At 37.0% G+C, this 25,537-nt stretch overlaps 2 long non-coding RNA genes across 5 annotated transcripts; one reads left to right on the top strand and one right to left on the bottom strand.

Moving 5' to 3' along the window:
* The first annotated feature begins 1,446 nt into the window (after positions 1-1,446).
* Positions 1,447-4,460, top strand: LOC125501326. Its single transcript, XR_007278856.1, has 4 exons — positions 1,447-1,694; positions 3,183-3,297; positions 3,864-3,991; positions 4,336-4,460. It is a non-coding gene; the product is annotated as an uncharacterized LOC125501326 (long non-coding RNA).
* Positions 3,998-8,967, bottom strand: LOC125501327. 4 transcript variants are annotated; one of them, XR_007278859.1, is made up of 4 exons: positions 8,732-8,941; positions 8,116-8,203; positions 5,259-5,359; positions 3,998-4,362 (listed from the first exon to the last, which is right to left on the bottom strand). It is a non-coding gene; the product is annotated as an uncharacterized LOC125501327 (long non-coding RNA). The 4 variants fall into 4 exon arrangements; XR_007278860.1 differs by lacking the exon at positions 3,998-4,362 and adding an exon at positions 5,044-5,090; XR_007278858.1 differs by lacking the exon at positions 3,998-4,362 and adding an exon at positions 8,953-8,967 and having other exon boundaries at positions 5,097-5,359; positions 8,732-8,884.
* Between the last annotated feature and the right edge of the window lie 16,570 nt (positions 8,968-25,537).

The raw sequence follows: 25,537 nt of genomic DNA, 5'->3' as shown, positions 1-25,537 counted from the left end.
GCGTCGAAAAATGTGCAAAGACTATAGTCTTTGGTGTTTTTAGCGTCGAAAAATGTGCAAAGACTATAGTCTTTGGTGTTTTTAGCGTCGAAAAATGTGCAAAGACTATAGTCTTTGGTGTTTTTAGCGTCGAAAAATGTGCAAAGACTATAGTCTTTGGTGTTTTTAGCGTCGAAAAATGTGCAAAGACTATAGTCTTTGGTGTTTTTAGCGTCGAAAAATGTGCAAAGACTATAGTCTTTGGTGTTTTTAGCGTCGAAAAATGTGCAAAGACTATAGTCTTTGGTGTTTTCAACGTCGAAAAATGTGCAAAGACTATAGTCTTTGGTGTTTTTAGCGTCGAAAAATGTGCAAAGACTATAGTCTTTGGTGTTTTTAGCGTCGAAAAATGTGCAAAGACTATAGTCTTTGGTGTTTTTAGCGTCGAAAAATGTGCAAAGACTATAGTCTTTGGTGTTTTCAACGTCGAAAAATGTGCAAAGACTATAGTCTTTGGTGTTTTTAGCGTCGAAAAATGTGCAAAGACTATAGTCTTTGGTGTTTTTAGCGTCGAAAAATGTGCAAAGACTATAGTCTTTGGTGTTTTCAACGTCGAAAAATGTGCAAAGACTATAGTCTTTGGTGTTTTCAACGTCGAAAAATGTGCAAAGACTATAGTCTTTGGTGTTTTTAGCGTCGAAAAATGTGCAAAGACTATAGTCTTTGGTGTTTTTAGCGTCGAAAAATGTGCAAAGACTATAGTCTTTGGTGTTTTCAGCGTCGAAAAATGTGCAAAGACTATAGTCTTTGGTGTTTTTAGCGTCGAAAAATGTGCAAAGACTATAGTCTTTGGTGTTTTTAGCGTCGAAAAATGTGCAAAGACTATAGTCTTTGGTGTTTTCAACGTCGAAAAATGTGCAAAGACTATAGTCTTTGGTGTTTTTAGCGTCGAAAAATGTGCAAAGACTATAGTCTTTGGTGTTTTTAGCGTCGAAAAATGTGCAAAGACTATAGTCTTTGGTGTTTTCAACGTCGAAAAATGTGCAAAGACTATAGTCTTTGGTGTTTTTAGCGTCGAAAAATGTGCAAAGACTATAGTCTTTGGTGTTTTTAGCGTCGAAAAATGTGCAAAGACTATAGTCTTTGGTGTTTTCAACGTCGAAAAATGTGCAAAGACTATAGTCTTTGGTGTTTTTAGCGTCGAAAAATGTGCAAAGACTATAGTCTTTGGTGTTTTTAGCGTCGAAAAATGTGCAAAGACTATAGTCTTTGGTGTTTTTAGCGTCGAAAAATGTGCAAAGACTATAGTCTTTGGTGTTTTCAGCGTCGAAAAATGTGCAAAGACTATAGTCTTTGGTGTTTTTAGCGTCGAAAAATGTGCAAAGACTATAGTCTTTGGTGTTTTTAGCGTCGAAAAATGTGCAAAGACTATAGTCTTTGGTGTTTTCAACGTCGAAAAATGTGCAAAGACTATAGTCTTTGGTGTTTTTCACCGCCAAAAATGTGCAAAGACTATAGTCTTTGGTGTTTTTTACCGCCAAAAATGTGCAAAGACTATAGTCTTTGGTGTTTTTAGCGTCGAAAAAAGTCTCATGTGTTAGTATTGCCGCAACAGCCGAAGCAACGTCGTCATCGGGAGCGACATCGATGGTAGTGCGTACATGCTTTGAGAAGAGACAGAAGAAGCTAGCGTGCAGAGAGAGACCTATGTTTGGGTGAGGATTAGCAATGGATTAGTACGCAGTTACTACAGCGCCATATATTTGGTTGACAATTCTTCCAGAGTCCAGTTTTGATTTAGCAGTGACTCGGGAAGGAGTGTTCCGTTTGATCTACATATTTTAAAAAAGTGCTTGACAATCGGTAGTTAGTAAAAGTTTTTCATCATTGGAAATTTCGTGAATTCCGTAACTCGGAGGATTGTTCATCAGCACTGGTGAGCATAATGTTTTTACCGTGACCATCGTATGTTCGGGCTTCCGATCGGTCAACAATTCGTTTCAAAAATTTGAGCTGGTGGTAATGCGACATGAATGTGGAATTTTCATAGATTTTTAGTAACGAATTAACTCGATGATTGGGATCTTTGCGCAAAAACGGAAAACTCCGATTATTCACAATTTTATTTCCCGTATTTGAGATCGGGGGAGTATGAGGGTCATGATTTTGCGCTGCGAAAATATCTTTTATCGTTTGAATTCTAAACAACTATACCTAGTTCGTTACACATTATTATCTTCTTATAGTATTAGTCTTTTCTTTCAAATTCATCTGTTCTTTTATTCATTTAATCATTCATGCAGATAGTTATATTGTTATTCTTTCATTGAAATCTATGATTGAATCATAAATTCATATCTCATCCCTATCTACTCCCAACGTAAAGCAATCGTCGCGTCTATGATTGCAGACTGTCTTAGTAATCAATAAATCAATAATTGTTAGTAGTATTTCGAACGGTTACTTGAATAATTAGTATTTCGAAAGCCTTTTTTACTATTCAATCGATTGAATCAATAAATGAATGAATGAAATTACTAATTAAATTGATGATTCGGTATGATTTCGATGCTTTTAAATTGATGTGTCCACTCATTCAATCATTTAGTTAGTCATATATCCATTAATGATAGGATTGTAGACTGTTTGAGTAATCCAACAAATAATCATTAACAATATTATTCTCAACAGTTGAATAATTCATTAGTATTTCGGGAGCATTTTTCATTTATTTATTCGTCAATTTTTGAAATTATATATCAATCGCCCAAAACAATCATTCTTCTCAATTTATTTTCATTTATTCATTCATTTATTGATTCAGTTATTCATCTTTTTCTCTATTCATTGAGTTACAAATTTATACATGATTTCTGTATAATTACGTGTGAAGCAATCGTCGCGTTTTTAATTGCAGACTGTCTTGGTAATCAATCAATCAATTATTGTTAGTAGTATTTCGAACGGTTACTTGATTAATTGGTATTTCGGAAACCTTTTTTACTATTCAATAGATTGAATAAATAAATGAATAAATAGAATCATCAATTAAATTGATGATTCGGTATGATTTCGATGATTCTCAATTCATGCGTTCATTCATTCGTTCATTTATTCATTAAGTTATTCATCCTTCCATTGGAAACATATGATCAGAGGCGTGTAATTTGGTGAATGGTCATCAGAGTACATGTGTGTTGCAGGTATTTCGGCTTGGATTTGACGGCAGTTCGGCTTCGGCGACAGAAGAGGCGACATCGGGAGCGACATCAGTAGCAAAGCGGGTTCCTCAGAGCGACGATGGAGAGAGAGAGAACGGTGAGCAGAACTTCACATAGAATTCAGTCTAATATGCAAACGTTCCTATATGTATTTTGATCACTCGCTCTCGACTATTCATACTAAAAACAGTCGTTAGAAATACACTGGCCCGGGTTCTGAACAATCCTTTGAAATTCTGAGAGTTGACTTTTCAATTGAATTACGCGTTTCATTCTGTTTTCCGGAATTCTAAGTTAATCAATCAAATAATCCAACTTATACAAATTAGATATAGCAATTATTTTCAATCGGCTTTCTATACAAAATTTTTCTGATTTTTCGGGCCGTCCATGTTTTCAAATCGCTCGAGCGTCGGTTTTCCGTCGTAGTTTGATTACGTTATTGCGAGCTTCGCTGAAGGATATATTGCAAGTGCACTGAATGCAGCTCCAGAAAAATTCGTAGGGATGATTTTACAATGATTCACTCAATTTCTTTTCTCAATGAAATTTGGAATGATTTATTGATCATTTTCGTGGATACAAATAGAGTATAAATATAAGCGATTGTAATATCGTGACTTTAATTGTACATGTGATATTTTTTTTCTTTCTTTCTGGTAGATGACCATTGCGCGATGCAAGCAAATCAGGACATCAACGAGTCTCTCCAAAGATCCACTCCTCTCCATCCTGTTCCGGTAGAGATGGATCTGCAACACATGAGACGTACAACTCCTTTTTTTGCGGAGGTATGTTTCATTTAATTTATTCCATTCGAGAGTCCCAAGTAGAATCCAACATTCAGAGTCTGAGTATATGAATTGTACCCCCTTGGAAAATATTTTCAAAATCCTCCTCATAAAATCAGATCACCCAGCATTACCCAATAGACTCGGTAGATGCATACACCCCCCACAATAAAATTCATCAGACACGCCAATAAGGCAAGACAATAATTTATTATCATATAACTTGGTACAATTTCTTTATAATTCAAACGTCTTATACTTATATGCTGATCATAAAATAAGTCATACATTAGGTAAGTTATGTAATCAGTTGATTAATTGTATATTTGTTATTTATGTTACAGGTCGCATATCTTCCAACGTCGGAGATGCTGTCGCCGCAGTTATGACCCCCTGGACTTCCCCTGTTCATCAGGGGGAGTCCAGGGACCCGTCCCCTGGGACTGCGCGGCCTCCCACCGCCCCCGGGGTCCCAGGGGACCCAGTCCCCGAGGACTTGTCTCCGGGGATTCGGTATCCCCGCTGGAGGGGATGCCATATCCCGAGGGACATGTCCTCGGGACTGGTCTTCGGGGACGCAAGTTCCCCCAGGGACACGTCCCCGGAGATGCGGTATCCCCGCTGGAGGGGATGCCGTGTCTTTGGGGGCGTGGCCTTGGGGGAATAAGCGTCCTCGAAAATCCCGGGAAAAGGAGGTCCCAAGCGGTCACTCGTTTTCTTGATTTCTCTAGAGAAACGAAAAACAAAGTGTCCGCTTGGGACCTCCTTTTCCCGGGATTTTCGAGGACGCTTATTCCCCCAAGGCCACGCCCCCAAAGACACGGTATCCCCTCCAGCGGGGATACCGCATCTCCGGGGACGTGTCCCTGGGGGAACTTGCGTCCCCGAAGACCAGTCCCGAGGACATGTCCCTCGGGATATGACATCCCCTCCAGCGGGGATGCCGAATCCCCGGAGACAAGTCCTCGGGGACTGGGTCCCCTGGGACCCCGGGGGCGGTGGGAGGCCGCGCAGTCCCAGGGGACGGGTCCCTGGACTCCCCCTGATGAACAGGGGAAGTCCAGGGGGTCATAACTGCGGCGACAGCATCTCAGAGTACCTGAAACATACAAAAAGTGCATTAATAATGACGTAATATAAAAATATGTTAATGTTATATCATATTATCTGTTAATATATTACTGCCAATGTGATATTATAATACATTACATTGAATATATTTTTATAATGTACTCTAACTTATATCATACTGATATTTATGTCATACCTGTAAACGAATTGTGCGATGCCATGCAATGCCTGCCCTTCGTGGTTGGAAGTTGAATAAGTACTGCAATGAACTAGGCACAGTGATGACTGATCGAAAGTCTGAAAAAAATGTCATACATGAAATAAAGTAGAATTGTAAACCTAAACCTAAGATTTATTAATAAATTTGTTCACGATATAACGGCGAAGATTATTTCTAAACCTTTGATAAATTCCCAAATCCTATGGATAGGCAAATTAGAGTGTTTGAACGCGAGGACCACTATTCCGCACTTGAGAACATCATGATGTAATGAGTACTAATACGAGAGTTCATTAACGTGTGATTAATTATACCTAATTGTTCGAGATTTCAACGAAAAAGAATATTCTTAGTATAAAGTTACGGCGCCAACTTTCTCTATTCTGCAAACGAGTGAATTTGTACACCAGATCCAGATTCCCGAGGTTGCAGTATATGAATAATCTTTCTCACCTCAGAAAAACGGTAAGCCTATAGCCTTAGGATTTTCTCGAAATTTAAGACAAAATTCAATAATTTTTTTTATGGAGTTTCCCCATGCTATTCCTATGTATTTTGATCTCAGGAATCCAAATTCGAAAGTTAAAACGATCTATCTTTAAAATTGACCGAGTTATCGCCAGTTTATCGGTCAAAAATGTGAAAAATCGAGGATATCTCAATGGGATTTATTCCCAACTCAATTTAATCGACGTATTCGTATTCCTCGTGCAAAAATACACAAGAAAAGTGTCCTGCAATTAATTTTGGAAATACTTCACATTTTGACCCAAAAAAATGGTAAGCCTATAGCCTTAGGATTTTCTCAAAATTTAAGACAAAATTCAATAATTTTTTTTATGGAGTTTTCTATGCTATTCCTATGTATTTTGATCTCAGGAATCCAAATTCGAAAGTTAAAACGATCTATCTTTAAAATTGACTGAGTTATCGCCAGTTTATCGGTCAAAAATGTGAAAAATCGAGGATATCTCGATGGGATTTATTCCCAACTCAATTTAATCGACGTATTCGTATTCCTCGTGCAAAAATACACAAAAAAAGTGTCCTGCAATTAATTTTGGAAACACTTCACATTTTGACCCAAAAAAACGGTAAGCCTATAGCCTTAGGATTTTCTCGAAATTTAAGACAAAATTCAATAATTTTTTTTATGGAGTTTCCCCATGCTATTCCTATGTATTTTGATCTCAGGAATCCAAATTCGAAAGTTAAAACGATCTATCTTTAAAATTGACCGAGTTATCGCCAGTTTATCGGTCAAAAATGTGAAAAATCGAGGATATCTCAATGGGATTTATTCCCAACTCAATTTGATCGACGTATTCGTATTCCTCGTGCAAAAATACACAAGAAAAGTGTCCTGCAATCAATTTTGTAAATACTTCACATTTTGACCCAAAAAAATGGTAAGCCTATAGCCTTAGGATTTTCTCAAAATTTAAGACAAAATTCAATAATTTTTTTTATGGAGTTTTCTATGCTATTCCTATGTATTTTGATCTCAGGAATCCAAATTCGAAAGTTAAAACGATCTATCTTTAAAATTGACCGAGTTATCGCCAGTTTATCGGTCAAAAATGTGAAAAATCGAGGATATCTCGATGGGATTTATTCCCAACTCAATTTAATCGACGTATTCGTATTCCTCGTGCAAAAATACACAAGAAAAGTGTCCTGCAATCAATTTTGGAAACACTTCACATTTTGACCCAAAAAAACGGTAAGCCTATAGCCTTAGGATTTTCTCGAAATTGAGGACAAAATTCAATAATTTTTTTTATGGAGTTTCCCCATGCTATTCCTATGTATTTTGATCTCAGGAATCCAAATTCGAAAGTTAAAACGATCTATCTTCAAAATTGACCGAGTTATCGCCAGTTTATCGGTCAAAAATGTAAAAAATCAAAAATATCTTTACGAGAGTTCGCGATATAAGTAATTATTTATAAACTGCAGACGTACAAAATATAATTCGCTTTACATTTGAGATCATATAGAAATTCGGTACATTCTAGAATCAAATAGATACATGAATATATGACGAACTGAACGAACAAATGATTTAACACATTAATTTAGATGCATCGAAATCATACCAAATCATCAATTTGCTTATTTAATCCAATTATTCATTTATTTATTCGATCGATTAAATAGTAAGAAAGGCTTCCGCAATACTATTGGATCAATCAACTGTTGAAAATACTTCTGTTAATAATTAATTGTTTGATTACTGAAACGGTCTGCAATCATAGACGCGACGATTGCTTTACATTGACAATAAGAGTACATGGGCATGAAGTATGAATTTGTAATTTGATGAATGGATAAATAGATAACTAACAAAATGAATGAATGAATGAATAACAGAAGCATGGAAATCATATCAATTAATAATTATTGATGATTATTGATTGATTGCTTTATATTATTGGTGATACATGACGCCGCAACGCTCACTGCTATCGTGTACGCTGAGATATGCCTATAGCGACATCGAGCGCGTAGGGTACAAATCAAACATCGCCAAGTGATGTAGGCATCACGTATCAATTAATAATTCAATGAATGAATGAATAGTTAATCAACTGAATCAATGAATGAATGAATAAATGAACGAATAAATTCAGAAGCATCGTAATCATGAGAATTAAGAATTATTGCTAATTATCTAAGGCTTGGCGTTTTTTCGAGGCAAAGGGCAAAGTCTTATAGAATGTCAATTCTAGTACGCTCATTGAATGCATTCTGACTCCAGAAATGGAAATCGAACAAACCACCTCTGATCTCATTACAAGTCAACGAATACACGATAACAATCATTCCTTACCTTACACGAATTTTTCAGCACAACGTAGGGATAGTAGTTGAAAGTTGAACTGTATCGCGGAGAACTTCGACTGCTGTCAAGTATGAATCTGAAATGCGGAAATATTATGTCAGAAACTAAGTGAAATTGTAATATTGAACCACAAATATATCAATAAATTCATTCATGAAATTGCAATGGAGTAGAATTTTAAACCGAAATCCCAATGATACCTTCCGTAATATTGAACAAAAAAAATTTATAGTATTCAAACTATTCCGAAATTAGTCAGATTATCGTATGTTAAGTTTACGAATATAGGAATCTAATGATGTTTACCAAACTAGGTATAGTTGTTCAGAATTCGAACAATAAAAGGTATTTCTGCAGCGCAAAATCCAGACCTTCATATACTCCTTCAATTGGAAATAGGGGAAATACAATAGTGAATAATCAAGGTTTTCCGTTTTTGCGTAAAGATCTCAATCTCTCCCGGCATGGAGTTCAATCGTTACTTGAAATCTATGAAAATTCCACGTCCATGTCGCGTTACCTCCAGCTTAAATTCTTTGGAAAGAATTGCTGACTTATCGGTAGCCCTAACATACGGAGGTCACGGTAAAAACATTATGCTCACCAGTGCTGATGGAAAATCCTCCAAGTTACGGAATTCACGAAATTTCCAATGATGAAAAACTTTCACTAACTACCGATTGTCAAGCACTTTTTCAAAATGTGTAGAACGAACGGAACACTACTTCCCGAGTAACTGCTCAATCATAACTGGACTCTGGAAGAATTGTCAACCAAATATATGGCGCTGTAGTAACTGCGTACTAATCCATTGCTAATCCTCACCCAAACATAGGTCTCTCTCTGCACGCTAGCTTCTTCTGTCTCTTCTCAATGAATGTACGCACTACCATCGATGTCGCTCCCAATGACGACGTTGCTTCGGCTGATGCGGCAATACTAACACATGAGACTTTTTTCGACGCTAAAAACACCGAAGAATATAGTCTTTGCACATTTTTCGACGCTGAAAACACCAAAGACTGTAGTCTTTGCACATTTTTCGGACTGAGAAACCTCGAAGACTATAGTCTTCGACGTTTTTGTTGCGTTTATTCAAGATCTCAAAGTCAAAAAACACCGGAAACTATAGTCTTTGAAGTTTTTGATGCGAGTATTTGAGATCCCAGAGTCGAGAAACACCAAAGACTATAGTCTTTGAAATTTTCGATGCGAGTATATGAGATATCAGAGTCAAAAAACACCAAAGACTATAGTCTTCGACGTCTCTGTTGCGATTATTCAAGATCCCAGAGTCGAAAAACACCAAAGACTATGGTCTTAAAAGTTTTTGCTGCGAGTATTTGTGATCCCAGAGTCGAAAAACACCGAAGACTATAATCTTTGACGTTTTCGATGCGAGTATTTGAGATCCCAGAGTCGTAAAACACAAGAGACTATAGTCTTTGACGTTTTTGATGCGATTATTCAAGATCCCAGAGTCAAAAAACACCACAGACTATAGTCTTTGAAGTTTTTGATGCGAGTATTTGAGATCCCAGAGTCGAAAAACACCAAAGACTATAGTCTTCGACGTTTCTGATGCGATTATTCAGGATCCCAGAGTCAAAAAACACCAAAGACTATAGTCTTTGACGTTTTTGATGCGACTATTTGAGATTCCAGAGTCAAGAAACATCAAAGACTATAGTCTTTGACGTTTCTGATGCGATTATTCAAGATCCCAGAGTCAAAAAACACCAAAGACTATAGTCTTTGAAGTTTTCAATGCGAGTATTCGTGATCCCAGAGTCGTGACACAAAAAAATATAGTCTTTAACGTTTTTGATGCGTTTATTTGAGATTTCAAAGTCGGAAAACACCAAAGACTATAGTCTTTGAAGTTTTCAATGCGAGTATTCGTGATCCCAGAGTCGTAAAACACGAAAGACTATAGTCTTCGAAGTTTTTGATGCGAGTATTTGAGATCCCAGAGTCGGAAAACACCAAAGACTATAGTCTTTGAAGTTTTTGATGCGTTTATTCGAGATCTCAAAGTCAAAAAACACGAAAGAATATAGTCTTTGTACATTTTTCGACGCTAAAATCCCCAAAGACTATAGTCTTCGACGTTTTTGATGCGTTTATTCGAGATCTCAGAGTCAAAAAACACCTAAGACTACAGTCTTTGAAGTTTTTGATGCGAGTATTTGAGATCCCAAGGTCGTAAAACACAGAAGACTATAGTCTTTGACGTTTCTGATGCGATTATTCAAGATCCCAAAGTCAAAAAACACCAAAGACTATAGTCTTTGGAGTTTTCAATGCGAGTATTTGAGATCCCAGAGTCGTAAAACACAAAAGACTATAGTCTTCGACGTTTTTGATGCGATTATTCAAGATCCCAGAGTCAAAGAACACCAAAGACTATAGTCTTTGAAGTTTTTGATGCGAGTATTTGAGATCCCAGAGTCGAAAAACACCAAAGACTATAGTCTTCGACGTTTCTGATGTTATTATTCAGGATCCCAGAGTCAAAAAACACCAAAGACTATAGTCTTTGACGTTTTTGATGCGAGTATTTGAGATCCCAGAGTCGAAAAACACAAAAGACTATAGTCTTCGACGTTTTTGATGCGATTATTCAAGATCCCAGAGTCAAAGAACACCAAAGACTATAGTCTTTGAAGTTTTTGATGCGAGTATTTGAGATCCCAGAGTCGAAAAACACCAAAGACTATAGTCTTCGACGTTTCTGATGCGATTATTCAGGATCCCAGAGTCAAAAAACACCAAAGACTATAGTCTTTGACGTTTTTGATGCGAGTATTTGAGATCCCAGAGTCGAAAAACACCAAAGACTATAGTCTTCGACGTTTCTGATGCGATTATTCAGGATCCCAGAGTCAAAAAACACCAAAGACTATAGTCTTTGAAATTTTCAATGCGAGTATTCGTGATCCCAGAGTCGTGACACAAAAAAATATAGTCTTTAACGTTTTTGATGCGTTTATTTAAGATTTCAAAGGCGGAAAACACCAAAGACTATAGTCTTTGAAGTTTTCAATGCGAGTATTCGTGATCCCAGAGTCGTAAAACACGAAAGACTATAGTCTTCGAAGTTTTTGATGCGAGTATTTGAGATCCCAGAGTCGGAAAACACCAAAGACTATAGTCTTCGAAGTTTTTGATGCGTTTATTCGAGATCTCGAAGTCAAAAAACACCAAAGACTATAGTTTTTGACGTTTCTGATGCGATTATTCAAGATCCTAGAGTCGAAAAAGACCTAAAACTATAGTCTTTGAAGTTTTTGATGCGAGTATTTGAGATCCCAGAGTCATGAAACACCAAAGACTATAGTCTTAGACGTTTCTGATGCAATTATTCGAGATCTCAAAGTCGAAAAACACCAAAGACTAGAGTCCTTGACGTTTCTGATGCGATTATTCAAGATCCTAGAGTCGAAAAAGACCTAAAACTATAGTCTTTGAAGTTTTTGATGCAAGTATTTGAGATCCCAGAGTCATGAAACACCAAAGACTATAGTCTTCGACGTTTCTGATGCGATTATTCAAGATCCCAGAGTCAAAAAACACCAAAGACTATAGTCTTTGACGTTTTTGATGCGAGTATTTGAGATCCCAGAGTCAAGAAACTCCAAAGACTATAGTCTTTGAAGTTTTTGATGCAAGTATTCGTGATCCCAGAGTCGAAAAACACCAAAGACTATAGTCTTTGAAGTTTTTGATGCGTTTATTCGAGATCTCAAAGTCAAAAAACACCAAAGAATATAGTCTTTGTACATTTTTCGACGCTGAAATCCCCAAAGACTATAGTCTTCGACGTTTTTGATGCGGTAATTCGAGATCTCAGAGTCAAAAAACACCTAAGACTACAGTCTTTAAAGTTTTTGATGCGAGTATTTGAGATCCCAAGGTCGTAAAACACAGAAGACTATAGTCTTTGACGTTTCTGATGCGATTATTCAAGATCCCAGAGTCAAAAAACACCAAAGACTATAGTCTTTGGAGTTTTCAATGCGAGTATTTGAGATCCCAGAGTCGTAAAACACAAAAGACTATAGTCTTCGACGTTTTTGATGCGATTATTCAAGATCCCAGAGTCAAAGAACACCAAAGACTATAGTCTTTGAAGTTTTTGATGTGAGTATTTGAGATCCCAGAGTCGTGAAACACAAAATACTATAGTCTTTGACGTTTTTGATGCGATTATTCGAGATCCCAGAGTCAAAAAACACCAAAGACTATAGTCTTCGACGTTTCTGATGCGATTATTCAGAATCCCAGAGTCAAAAAACACCAAAGACTATAGTCTTTGACGTTTTTGATGCGACTATTTGAGATCCCAAAGTCAAGAAACATCGATTACTATAGTCTTTGACGTTTCTGATGCAATTATTCAAGATCCCAGAGTCGAAAAACACCAAAGACTATAGTCTTTGAAGTTTTCAATGCGAGTATTCGTGATCCCGGAGTCGTAAAACACAAAAGACTATAGTCTTTAACGTTTTTGATGCGTTAATTCAAGATCTCAAAGTCGGAAAACACCAAAGACTACAGTCTTCGAAGTTTTTGATGCGTTTATTCGAGATCTCGAAGTCAAAAAACACCAAAGACTATAGTCTTTGACGTTTCTGATGCAATTATTCAAGATCCCAGAGTCAAAAAACACCTAAAACTATAGTCTTTGAAGTTTTTGATGCGAGTATTTGTGATCCCAGAGTCGTAAAACACAAAAGACTATGGTCTTTGAAGTTTTTGATGCGAGTATTTGAGATCCCAAGGTCGTAAAACACACAAGACTATAGTCTTCGACGTTTCTGATGCGATTATTCAGAATCCCAGAGTCAAAAAACACCAAAGACTATAGGCTTTGACGTTTTTGATGCGACTATTTGAGATCCCAAAGTCAAGAAACACCAAAGAATATAGTCTTTGTACATTTTTCGACGCTAAAATCCCCAAAGACTATAGTCTTCGACGTTTTTGATGCGTTAATTCGAGATCTCAGAGTCAAAAAACACCTAAGACTACAGTCTTTAAAGTTTTTGATGCGAGTATTTGAGATCCCAAGGTCGTAAAACACAGAAGACTATAGTCTTTGACGTTTCTGATGCGATTATTCAAGATCCCAGAGTCAAAAAACACCAAAGACTATAGTCTTTGGAGTTTTCAATGCGAGTATTTGAGATCCCAGAGTCGTAAAACACAAAATACTATAGTCTTTAACGTTTCTGATGCGATTATTCGAGATCCCAGAGTCAAAAAACACCAAAGACTATAGTCTTCGACGTTTCTGATGCGATTATTCAGAATCCCAGAGTCAAAAAACACCAAAGACTATAGTCTTTGACGTTTTTGATGCGACTATTTGAGATCCCAAAGTCAAGAAACATCGATTACTATAGTCTTTGACGTTTCTGATGCAATTATTCAAGATCCCAGAGTCGAAAAACACCAAAGACTATAGTCTTTGAAGTTTTCAATGCGAGTATTCGTGATCCCAGAGTCGTAAAACACAAAAGACTATAGTCTTTAACGTTTTTGATGCGTTAATTTAAGATCTCAAAGTCGGAAAACACCAAAGACTATAGTCTTTGACGTTTCTGATGCGATTATTCAAAATCCCAGAGTCAAAAAACACCAAAGACTATAGTCTTTGACGTTTCTGATGCGAGTATTGAGGATCCCATGTCGGAAAACACAAAAATCTATAGACTTTGACGTTTGTGATGCGATTATTCAAGATCCCAGAGTCAAAAAACACCTAAAACTATAGTCTTTGAAGTTTTTGATGCGAGTATTTGTAATCCCAGAGTCGTAAAACACAAAAGACTATGGTCTTTGAAGTTTTTGATGCGAGTATTTGAGATCCCAAGGTCGTAAAACACACAAGACTATAGTCTTCGACGTTTCTGATGCGATTATTCAGAATCCCAGAGTCAAAAAACACCAAAGACTATAGTCTTTGACGTTATTGATGCGACTATTTGAGATCCCAAAGTCAAGAAACATCGATTACTATAGTCTTTGACGTTTCTGATGCAATTATTCAAGATCCCAGAGTCGAAAAACACCAAAGACTATAGTCTTTGAAGTTTTCAATGCGAGTATTCGTGATCCCAGAGTCGTAAAACACAAAAGACTATAGTCTTTAACGTTTTTGATGCGTTAATTTAAGATCTCAAAGTCGGAAAACACCAAAGACTATAGTCTTCGAAGTTTTTGATGCGTTTATTCGAGATCTCGAAGTCAAAAAACACCAAAGACTATGGTCTTTCACGTTTCTGATGCAATTATTCAAGATCCCAGAGTCAAAAAACACCAAAGACTATAGTCTTTGACGTTTCTGATGCGAGTATTTAAGATCCCATGTCGGAAAACACAAAAATCTATAGACTTTGACGTTTGTGATGCGATTATTCAAGATCCCAGAGTCAAAAAACACCTAAAACTATAGTCTTTGAAGTTTTTGATGCGAGTATTTGTGATCCCAGAGTCGTAAAACACAAAAGACTATGGTCTTTGAAGTTTTTGATGCGAGTATTTGAGATCCCAAGGTCGTAAAACACACAAGACTATAGTCTTTGACGTTTCTGATGCGATAATTCAAGATCCCAGAGTCAAAAAACACCGAAGACTATAGTCTTTGGAGTTTTTGATCCGAGTATTCGAAATCCCAGAGTCAAAAAACACCAAGAACTATACTCTTCGAAGTTTTTGATGCGAGTATTCGAGATCCCAGAGTCGAAGAACAACAAAGACTATAGTCTTTGACGTTTCTGATGCGATTATTCGAGATCCCAGAGTCAAAAAACACCAAAGACTATAGTCTTCGACGTTTCTGATGCGAGTATTTAAGATCCCATGTCGGAAAACACAAAAATCTATAGTCTTCGACGTTTCTGATGCGAGTATTTAAGATCCCATGTCGGAAAACACAAAAATCTATAGACTTTGACGTTTGTGATGCGATTATTCAAGATCCCAGAGTCAAAATACACCTGAAACTATAGTCTTTGAAGTTTTTGATGCGAGTATTTGAGATCCCAGAGTCAAGAACCACAAAAGACTATAGTCTTTGACGTTTCCGATGCGATTATTCAAGATTCCAGAGTCAAAAAACACCAAAGGCTATAGTCTTTGACGTTTCTGATGCGATTATTCAAGATCCCAGAGTCAAAAAACACCAAAGACTATAGTCTTTAAAGTTTCTGATGCGAGTATTCGAGATCCTCCAGTCGAAAAACACCAAAGACTATAGTCTTTGAAGTTTTTGATGCAAGTATTTGAGATCCCAGAGTCGTAAAACACAAAAGACTATAGTCTTTGACGTTTTTGATGCGATTATTCAAGATCCCAGAGTCAAAAAACACCAAAGACTATAGTCTTTGAAGTTTTTGATGCGAGTATTTGAGATCCCAGAGTCGAAAAACACCAAAGACTATAGTCTTCGACGTTTCTGATGCGACTATTTGAGATCCCAGAGTCAAGAAACATCGATTACTATAGTCTTTGACGTTTCCGATGCGATGATTCAAGATCCCAGAGTCAAAAAACACCAAAGACTATAGTCTTTGACGTTTTTGATGCGAGTATTTGAGATTCCAGAGTCAAGAAACACCAAAGACTATAGTCTTTGAAGTTTTTGATGCAAGTATTCGTGATTCCAGAGTCGAAAAACACCAAAGACTATAGTCTTTGAAAATTTTGATGCGTTTATTCGAGATCTCAAAGTCAAGAAACACCAAAGACTATAGTCTTTGACGTTTCTGTTGCGATTATTCAAGATCCCAGAGTCGGAAAACACCGAAGACTATAGTCTTTGAAGTTTTTGATGCGAGTATTTGAGATCCCAAGGTCGTAAAACACACAAGACTATAGTCTTTGACGTTTCTGATGCGATTATTCAAGATCCCAGAGTCAAAAAACACCGAAGACTATAGTCTTTGGAGTTTTTGATCCGAGTATTCGAGATCCCAGAGTCAAAAAACACCAAGAACTATACTCTTCGAAGTTTTTGATATGAGTATTTGAGATCCCAGAGTCGAAGAACAACAAAGACTATAGTCTTTGACGTTTCTGATGCGATTATTCAAGATCCCAGAGTCAAAAAACACCAAAGACTATAGTCTTCGACGTTTCTGATGCGAGTATTCAAGATCCAATGTCGGAAAACACAAAAATCTATAGACTTTGACGTTTGTGATGCGATTATTCAAGATTCCAGAGTCAAAAAACACCTAAAACTATAGTCTTTGAAGTTTTTGATGCGAGTATTCGAAATCCCAAAGTCAAAAAACACCAAGAACTATACTCTTCGAAGTTTTTGATGCGAGTATTCGAGATCCCAGAGTCGAAGAACAACAAAGACTATAGTCTTTGACGTTTCTGATGCGATTATTCGAGATCCCAGAGTCAAAAAACACCAAAGACTATAGTCTTCGACGTTTCTGATGCGAGTATTTGAGATCCCATGTCGGAAAACACAAAAATCTATAGTCTTCGACGTTTCTGATGCGAGTATTTAAGATCCCATGTCGGAAAACACAAAAATCTATAGACTTTGACGTTTGTGATGCGATTATTCAAGATCCCAGAGTCAAAAAACACCTGAAACTATAGTCTTTGAAGTTTTTGATGCGAGTATTTGAGATCCCAGAGTCAAGAACCACAAAAGACTATAGTCTTTGACGTTTCCGATGCGATTATTCAAGATTCCAGAGTCAAAAAACACCGAAGGCTATAGTCTTTGACGTTTCTGATGCGATTATTCAAGATCCCAGAGTCAAAAAACACCAAAGACTATAGTCTTTAAAGTTTCTGATGCGAGTATTCGAGATCCTCCAGTCGAAAAACACCAAAGACTATAGTCTTTGAAGTTTTTGATGCGAGTATTTGAGATCCCAGAGTCGTAAAACACAAAAGACTATAGTCTTTGACGTTTTTGATGCGATTATTCAAGATCCCAGAGTCAAAAAACACCAAAGACTATAGTCTTTGAAGTTTTTGATGCGAGTATTTGAGATCCCAGAGTCGAAAAACACCAAAGACTATAGTCTTCGACGTTTCTGATGCGATTATTCAGGATCCCAGAGTCAAAAAACACCAAAGACTATAGTCTTTGACGTTTTTGATGCGACTATTTGAGATCCCAGAGTCAAGAAACATCGATTACTATAGTCTTTGACGTTTTCGATGCGATGATTCAAGATCCCAGAGTCAAAAAACACCAAAGACTATAGTCTTTGACGTTTTTGATGCGAGTATTTGAGATTCCAGAGTCAAGAAACACCAAAGACTATAGTCTTTGAAGTTTTTGATGCAAGTATTCGTGATTCCAGAGTCGAAAAACACCAAAGACTATAGTCTTTGAAAATTTTGATGCGTTTATTCGAGATCTCAAAGTCAAGAAACACCGAAGACTATAGTCTTTGACGTTTCTGTTGCGATTATTCAAGATCCCAGAGTCGGAAAACACCGAAGACTATAGTCTTTGAAGTTTTTGATGCGAGTATTTGAGATCCCAAGGTCGTAAAACACACAAGACTATAGTCTTTGACGTTTCTGATGCGATTATTCAAGATCCCAGAGTCAAAAAACACCGAAGACTATAGTCTTTGGAGTTTTTGATCCGAGTATTCGAGATCCCAGAGTCAAAAAACACCAAGAACTATACTCTTCGAAGTTTTTGATATGAGTATTTGAGATCCCAGAGTCGAAGAACAACAAAGACTATAGTCTTTGACGTTTCTGATGCGATTATTCAAGATCCCAGAGTCAAAAAACACCGAAGACTATAGTCTTTAAAGTTTCTGATGCGAGTATTCGAGATCCTCCAGTCGAAAAACACCAAAGACTATAGTCTTTGAAGTTTTTGATGCAAGTATTTGAGATCCCAGAGTCGTAAAACACAAAAGACTATAGTCTTTGACGTTTTTGATGCGATTATTCAAGATTCCAGAGTCAAAAAACACCAAAGGCTATAGTCTTTGACGTTTCTGATGCGATTATTCAAGATCCCAGAGTCAAAAAACACCAAAGACTATAGTCTTTAAAGTTTCTGATGCGAGTATTCGAGATCCTCCAGTCGAAAAACACCAAAGACTATAGTCTTTGAAGTTTTTGATGCAAGTATTTGAGATCCCAGAGTCGTAAAACACAAAAGACTATAGTCTTTGACGTTTTTGATGCGATTATTCAAGATCCCAGAGTCAAAAAACACCAAAGACTATAGTCTTTGAAGTTTTTGATGCGAGTATTTGAGATCCCAGAGTCGAAAAACACCAAAGACTATAGTCTTCGACGTTTCTGATGCGACTATTTGAGATCCCAGAGTCAAGAAACATCGATTACTATAGTCTTTGACGTTTCTGATGCGATTATTCAAGATCCCAGAGTCAAAAAACACCGAAGACTATAGTCTTTGGAGTTTTTGATCCGAGTATTCGAGATCCCAGAGTCAAAAAACACCAAGAACTATACTCTTCGAAGTTTTTGATATGAGTATTTGAGATCCCAGAGTCGAAGAACAACAAAGACTATAGTCTTTGACGTTTCTGATGCGATTATTCAAGATCCCAGAGTCAAAAAACACCAAAGACTATAGTCTTTAAAGTTTCTGATGCGAGTATTCGAGATCCTCCAGTCGAAAAACACCAAAGACTATAGTCTTTGAAGTTTTTGATGCAAGTATTTGAGATCCCAGAGTCGTAAAACACAAAAGACTATAGTCTTTGACGTTTTTGATGCGATTATTCAAGATTCCAGAGTCAGAAAACACCAAAGGCTATAGTCTTTGACGTTTCTGATGCGATTATTCAAGATCCCAGAGTCAAAAAACACCAAAGACTATAGTCTTTAAAGTTTCTGATGCGAGTATTCGAGATCCTCCAGTCGAAAAACACCAAAGACTATAGTCTTTGAAGTTTTTGATGCAAGTATTTGAGATCCCAGAGTCGTAAAACACAAAAGACTATAGTCTTTGACGTTTTTGATGCGATTATTCAAGATCCCAGAGTCAAAAAACACCAAAGACTATAGTCTTTGAAGTTTTTGATGCGAGTATTTGAGATCCCAGAGTCGAAAAACACCAAAGACTATAGTCTTCGACGTTTCTGATGCGACTATTTGAGATCCCAGAGTCAAGAAACATCGATTACTATAGTCTTTGACGTTTCCGATGCGATGATTCAAGATCCCAGAGTCAAAAAACACCAAAGACTATAGTCTTTGACGTTTTTGATGCGAGTATTTGAGATTCCAGAGTCAAGAAACACCAGAGACTATAGTCTTTGAAGTTTTTGATGCAAGTATTCGTGATTCCAGAGTCGAAAAACACCAAAGACTATAGTCTTTGAAAATTTTGATGCGTTTATTCGAGATCTCAAAGTCAAGAAACACCAAAGACTATAGTCTTTGACGTTTCTGTTGCGATTATTCAAGATCCCAGAGTCGGAAAACACCGAAGACTATAGTCTTTGAAGTTTTTGATGCGAGTATTTGAGATCCCAAGGTCGTAAAACACACAAGACTATAGTCTTTGACGTTTCTGATGCGATTATTCAAGATCCCAGAGTCAAAAAACACCGAAGACTATAGTCTTTGGAGTTTTTGATCCGAGTATTCGAGATCCCAGAGTCAAAAAACACCAAGAACTATACTCTTCGAAGTTTTTGATATGAGTATTTGAGATCCCAGAGTCGAAGAACAACAAAGACTATAGTCTTTGACGTTTCTGATGCGATTATTCAAGATCCCAGAGTCAAAAAACACCAAAGACTATAGTCTTCGACGTTTCTGATGCGAGTATTTGAGATCCCATGTCGGAAAACACAAAAATCTATAGACTTTGACGTTTGTGATGCGATTATTCAAGATTCCAGAGTCAAAAAACACCTAAAACTATAGTCTTTGAAGTTTTTGATGCGAGTATTCGAAATCCCAAAGTCAAAAAACACCAAGAACTATACTCTTCGAAGTTTTTGATGCGAGTATTCGAGATCCCAGAGTCGAAGAACAACAAAGACTATAGTCTTTGACGTTTCTGATGCGATTATTCGAGATCCCAGAGTCAAAAAACACCAAAGACTATAGTCTTCGACGTTTCTGATGCGAGTATTTGAGATCCCATGTCGGAAAACACAAAAATCTATAGTCTTCGACGTTTCTGATGCGAGTATTTAAGATCCCATGTCGGAAAACACAAAAATCTATAGACTTTGACGTTTGTGATGCGATTATTCAAGATCCCAGAGTCAAAAAACACCTGAAACTATAGTCTTTGAAGTTTTTGATGCGAGTATTTGAGATCCCAGAGTCAAGAACCACAAAAGACTATAGTCTTTGACGTTTCCGATGCGATTATTCAAGATTCCAGAGTCAAGAAACACCGAAGGCTATAGTCTTTGACGTTTCTGATGCGATTATTCAAGATCCCAGAGTCAAAAAACACCAAAGACTATAGTCTTTAAAGTTTCTGATGCGAGTATTCGAGATCCTCCATTCGAAAAACACCAAAGACTATAGTCTTTGAAGTTTTTGATGCGAGTATTTGAGATCCCAGAGTCGTAAAACACAAAAGACTATAGTCTTTGACGTTTTTGATGCGATTATTCAAGATCCCAGAGTCAAAAAACACCAAAGACTATAGTCTTTGAAGTTTTTGATGCGAGTATTTGAGATCCCAGAGTCGAAAAACACCAAAGACTATAGTCTTCGACGTTTCTGATGCGATTATTCAGGATCCCAGAGTCAAAAAACACCAAAGACTATAGTCTTTGACGTTTTTGATGCGACTATTTGAGATCCCAGAGTCAAGAAACATCGATTACTATAGTCTTTGACGTTTTCGATGCGATGATTCAAGATCCCAGAGTCAAAAAACACCAAAGACTATAGTCTTTGACGTTTTTGATGCGAGTATTTGAGATTCCAGAGTCAAGAAACACCAAAGACTATAGTCTTTGAAGTTTTTGATGCAAGTATTCGTGATTCCAGAGTCGAAAAACACCAAAGACTATAGTCTTTGAAAATTTTGATGCGTTTATTCGAGATCTCAAAGTCAAGAAACACCAAAGACTATAGTCTTTGACGTTTCTGTTGCGATTATTCAAGATCCCAGAGTCGGAAAACACCGAAGACTATAGTCTTTGAAGTTTTTGATGCGAGTATTTGAGATCCCAAGGTCGTAAAACACACAAGACTATAGTCTTTGACGTTTCTGATGCGATTATTCAAGATCCCAGAGTCAAAAAACACCGAAGACTATAGTCTTTGGAGTTTTTGATCCGAGTATTCGAGATCCCAGAGTCAAAAAACACCAAGAACTATACTCTTCGAAGTTTTTGATATGAGTATTTGAGATCCCAGAGTCGAAGAACAACAAAGACTATAGTCTTTGACGTTTCTGATGCGATTATTCAAGATCCCAGAGTCAAAAAACACCAAAGACTATAGTCTTCGACGTTTCTGATGCGAGTATTTAAGATCCCATGTCGAAAAACACAAAAATCTATAGACTTTGACGTTTGTGATGCGATTATTCAAGATTCCAGAGTCAAAAAACACCTAAAACTATAGTCTTTGAAGTTTTTGATGCGAGTATTCGAAATCCCAGAGTCAAAAAACACCAAGAACTATACTCTTCGAAGTTTTTGATGCGAGTATTCGAGATCCCAGAGTCGAAGAACAACAAAGACTATAGTCTTTGACGTTTCTGATGCGATTATTCGAGATCCCAGAGTCAAAAAACACCAAAGACTATAGTCTTCGTCGTTCCTGATGCGAGTATTTGAGATCCCATGTCAGAAAACACAAAAATCTATAGTCTTCGACGTTTCTGATGCGAGTATTTAAGATCCCATGTCGGAAAACACAAAAATCTATAGACTTTGACGTTTGTGATGCGATTATTCAAGATCCCAGAGTCAAAAAACACCTGAAACTATAGTCTTTGAAGTTTTTGATGCGAGTATTTGAGATCCCAGAGTCAAGAACCACAGAAGACTATAGTCTTTGACGTTTCCGATGCGATTATTCAAGATTCCAGAGTCAAAAAACACCGAAGGCTATAGTCTTTGACGTTTCTGATGCGATTATTCAAGATCCCAGAGTCAAAAAACACCAAAGACTATAGTCTTTAAAGTTTCTGATGCGAGTATTCGAGATCCTCCAGTCGAAAAACACCAAAGACTATAGTCTTTGAAGTTTTTGATGCGAGTATTTGAGATCCCAGAGTCGTAAAACACAAAAGACTATAGTCTTTGACGTTTTTGATGCGATTATTCAAGATCCCAGAGTCAAAAAACACCAAAGACTATAGTCTTTGAAGTTTTTGATGCGAGTATTTGAGATCCCAGAGTCGAAAAACACCAAAGACTATAGTCTTCGACGTTTCTGATGCGATTATTCAGGATCCCAGAGTCAAAAAACACCAAAGACTATAGTCTTTGACGTTTTTGATGCGACTATTTGAGATCCCAGAGTCAAGAAACATCGATTACTATAGTCTTTGACGTTTCCGATGCGATGATTCAAGATCCCAGAGTCAAAAAACACCAAAGACTATAGTCTTTGACGTTTTTGATGCGAGTATTTGAGATTCCAGAGTCAAGAAACACCAAAGACTATAGTCTTTGAAGTTTTTGATGCAAGTATTCGTGATTCCAGAGTCGAAAAACACCAAAGACTATAGTCTTTGAAAATTTTGATGCGTTTATTCGAGATCTCAAAGTCAAGAAACACCAAAGACTATAGTCTTTGACGTTTCTGTTGCGATTATTCAAGATCCCAGAGTCGGAAAACACCGAAGACTATAGTCTTTGAAGTTTTTGATGCGAGTATTTGAGATCCCAAGGTCGTAAAACACACAAGACTATAGTCTTTGACGTTTCTGATGCGATTATTCAAGATCCCAGAGTCAAAAAACACCGAAGACTATAGTCTTTGGAGTTTTTGATCCGAGTATTCGAGATCCCAGAGTCAAAAAACACCAAGAACTATACTCTTCGAAGTTTTTGATATGAGTATTTGAGATCCCAGAGTCGAAGAACAACAAAGACTATAGTCTTTGACGTTTCTGATGCGATTATTCAAGATCCCAGAGTCAAAAAACACCAAAGACTATAGTCTTCGACGTTTCTGATGCGAGTATTTAAGATCCCATGTCGGAAAACACAGAAATCTATAGACTTTGACGTTTGTGATCCGATTATTCAAGATTCCAGAGTCAAAAAACACCTAAAACTATAGTCTTTGAAGTTTTTGATGCGAGTATTTGAGATCCCAGAGTCAAGAACCACCAAAGACTATAGTCTTTGACGTTTCCGATGCGATTATTCAAGATCCCAGAGTCAAAAAACACCAAAGACTATAGTCTTTGACGTTTCTGATGCGATTATTCAAGATCCCAGAGTCAAAAAACACCAAAGACTATAGTCTTGAAAGTTTCTGATGCGAGTATTCGAGATCCTCCAGTCGAAAAACACCAAAGACTATAGTCTTTGAAGTTTTTGATGCGAGTATTTGAGATCCCAGAGTCGTAAAACACAAAAGACTATTGTCTTTGACGTTTTTGATGCGATTATTCAAGATCCCAGAGTCAAAAAACACCAAAGACTATAGTCTTTGACGTTTCTGATGCAATTATTCAAGATCCCAGAGTCAAAAAACACCAAAGACTATAGTCTTCAGAGTTTCTGATGCGAGTATTCGAGATCCTCCAGTCGAAAAACACCGAAGACTATAGTCTTTGAAGTTTTTGATGCGAGTATTTGAGATCCCAGAGTCAAAAAACACCAAAAACTATAGTCTTTGAAGTTTTTGATGCGAGTATTTGAGATCCCAGAGTCAAAAAACACCAAAGACTATAGTCTTCGACGTTTCTGATGCGATTATTCAGAATCCCAGAGTCAAAAAACACCAAAGACTATAGTCTTTGACGTTTTTGATGCGACTATTTGAGATCCCGAAGTCAAGAAACATCGATTACTATAGTCTTTGACGTTTCTGATGCGATTATTCAAGATCCCAGAGTCGAAAAACACCAAAGACTATAGTCTTTGAAGTTTTCAATGCGAGTATTCGTGATCCCAGAGTCGTAAAACACAGAAGACTATAGTCTTTGACGTTTTTGATGCGATTATTCAAGATCCCAGATTCAAAAAACACCAAAGACTATCGTCTTTGAAGTTTTTGATGCGAGTATTTGAGATCCTAGAATCGAAGAACAACAAAGACTTTAGTCTTTGACGTTTCTGATGCGATTATTCAAGATCCCAGAGTCAAAAAACACCAAAGACTATAGTCTTTGAAGTTTTTGATGCGAGTATTCGTGATCCCAGAGTCGAGAAACACCAAAGACTATAGTCTTTGAAGTTTTTGATGCGTTTATTCGAGATCTCAAAGTCAAAAAACACCAAAGACTATAGTCTTTGACGTTTCTGATGCGAGTATTTAAGATCCCATGTCGGAAAACACAAAAATCTATAGACTTTGACGTTTGTGATGCGATTATTCAAGATCCCAGAGTCAAAAAACACCTAAAACTATAGTCTTTGAAGTTTTTGATGCGAGTATTCGTGATCCCAGAGTCGTAAAACACAAAAGACTATGGTCTTTGAAGTTTTTGATGCGAGTATTTGAGATCCCAAGGTCGTAAAACACACAAGACTATAGTCTTTGACGTTTCTGATGCGATAATTCGAGATCCCAGAGTCAAAAAACACCGAAGACTATAGTCTTTGGAGTTTTTGATCCGAGTATTCGAAATCCCAGAGTCAAAAAACACCAAGAACTATACTCTTCGAAGTTTTTGATGCGAGTATTCGAGATCCCAGAGTCAAGAACCACCAAAGATTATAGTCTTTGACGTTTCCGATGCGATTATTCAAGATCCCAGAGTCAAAAAACACCAAAGACTATAGTCTTTGAAGTTTTTGATGCGAGTATTCGTGATCCCAGAGTCGAGAAACACCAAAGACTATAGTCTTTGAAGTTTTTGATGCGTTTATTCGAGATCTCAAAGTCAAAAAACACCAAAGACTATAGTCTTTGAAGTTTTTGATGCGTTTATTCAAGATCTCAAAGTCGAAACACCTTGAAGACTATAGTCTTTGAAGTTTTTGATGCGTTTATTCGAGATGTCAAAGTCAAAAAACACCAAAGACTATAGTAGTCTTTGAAGTTTTCAATGCGAGTATTCGTGATCCCAAAGTCGTAAAACACATAAGACTATAGTCTTTGACGTTTTTGATGCGATTACTCAAGATCCCAGAGTCAAAGAACACCAAAGACTATAGTCTTTGAAGTTTTTGATGCGAGTATTTGAGATCCCACAGTCGTAAAACACAAAAGACCATAGTTTTTGACGTTTTTGATGCGATTATTCAAGATCCCAGAGTCAAAAAAC

This window comes from Athalia rosae, chromosome 6 (assembly GCF_917208135.1).
Source record: "Athalia rosae chromosome 6, iyAthRosa1.1, whole genome shotgun sequence".
NCBI classification, from domain to species: Eukaryota; Metazoa; Arthropoda; class Insecta; order Hymenoptera; family Athaliidae; genus Athalia; species Athalia rosae.
Note: the sequence above shows the minus strand (reverse complement) of the source record. Positions and strands in the feature narration are given on the sequence as shown.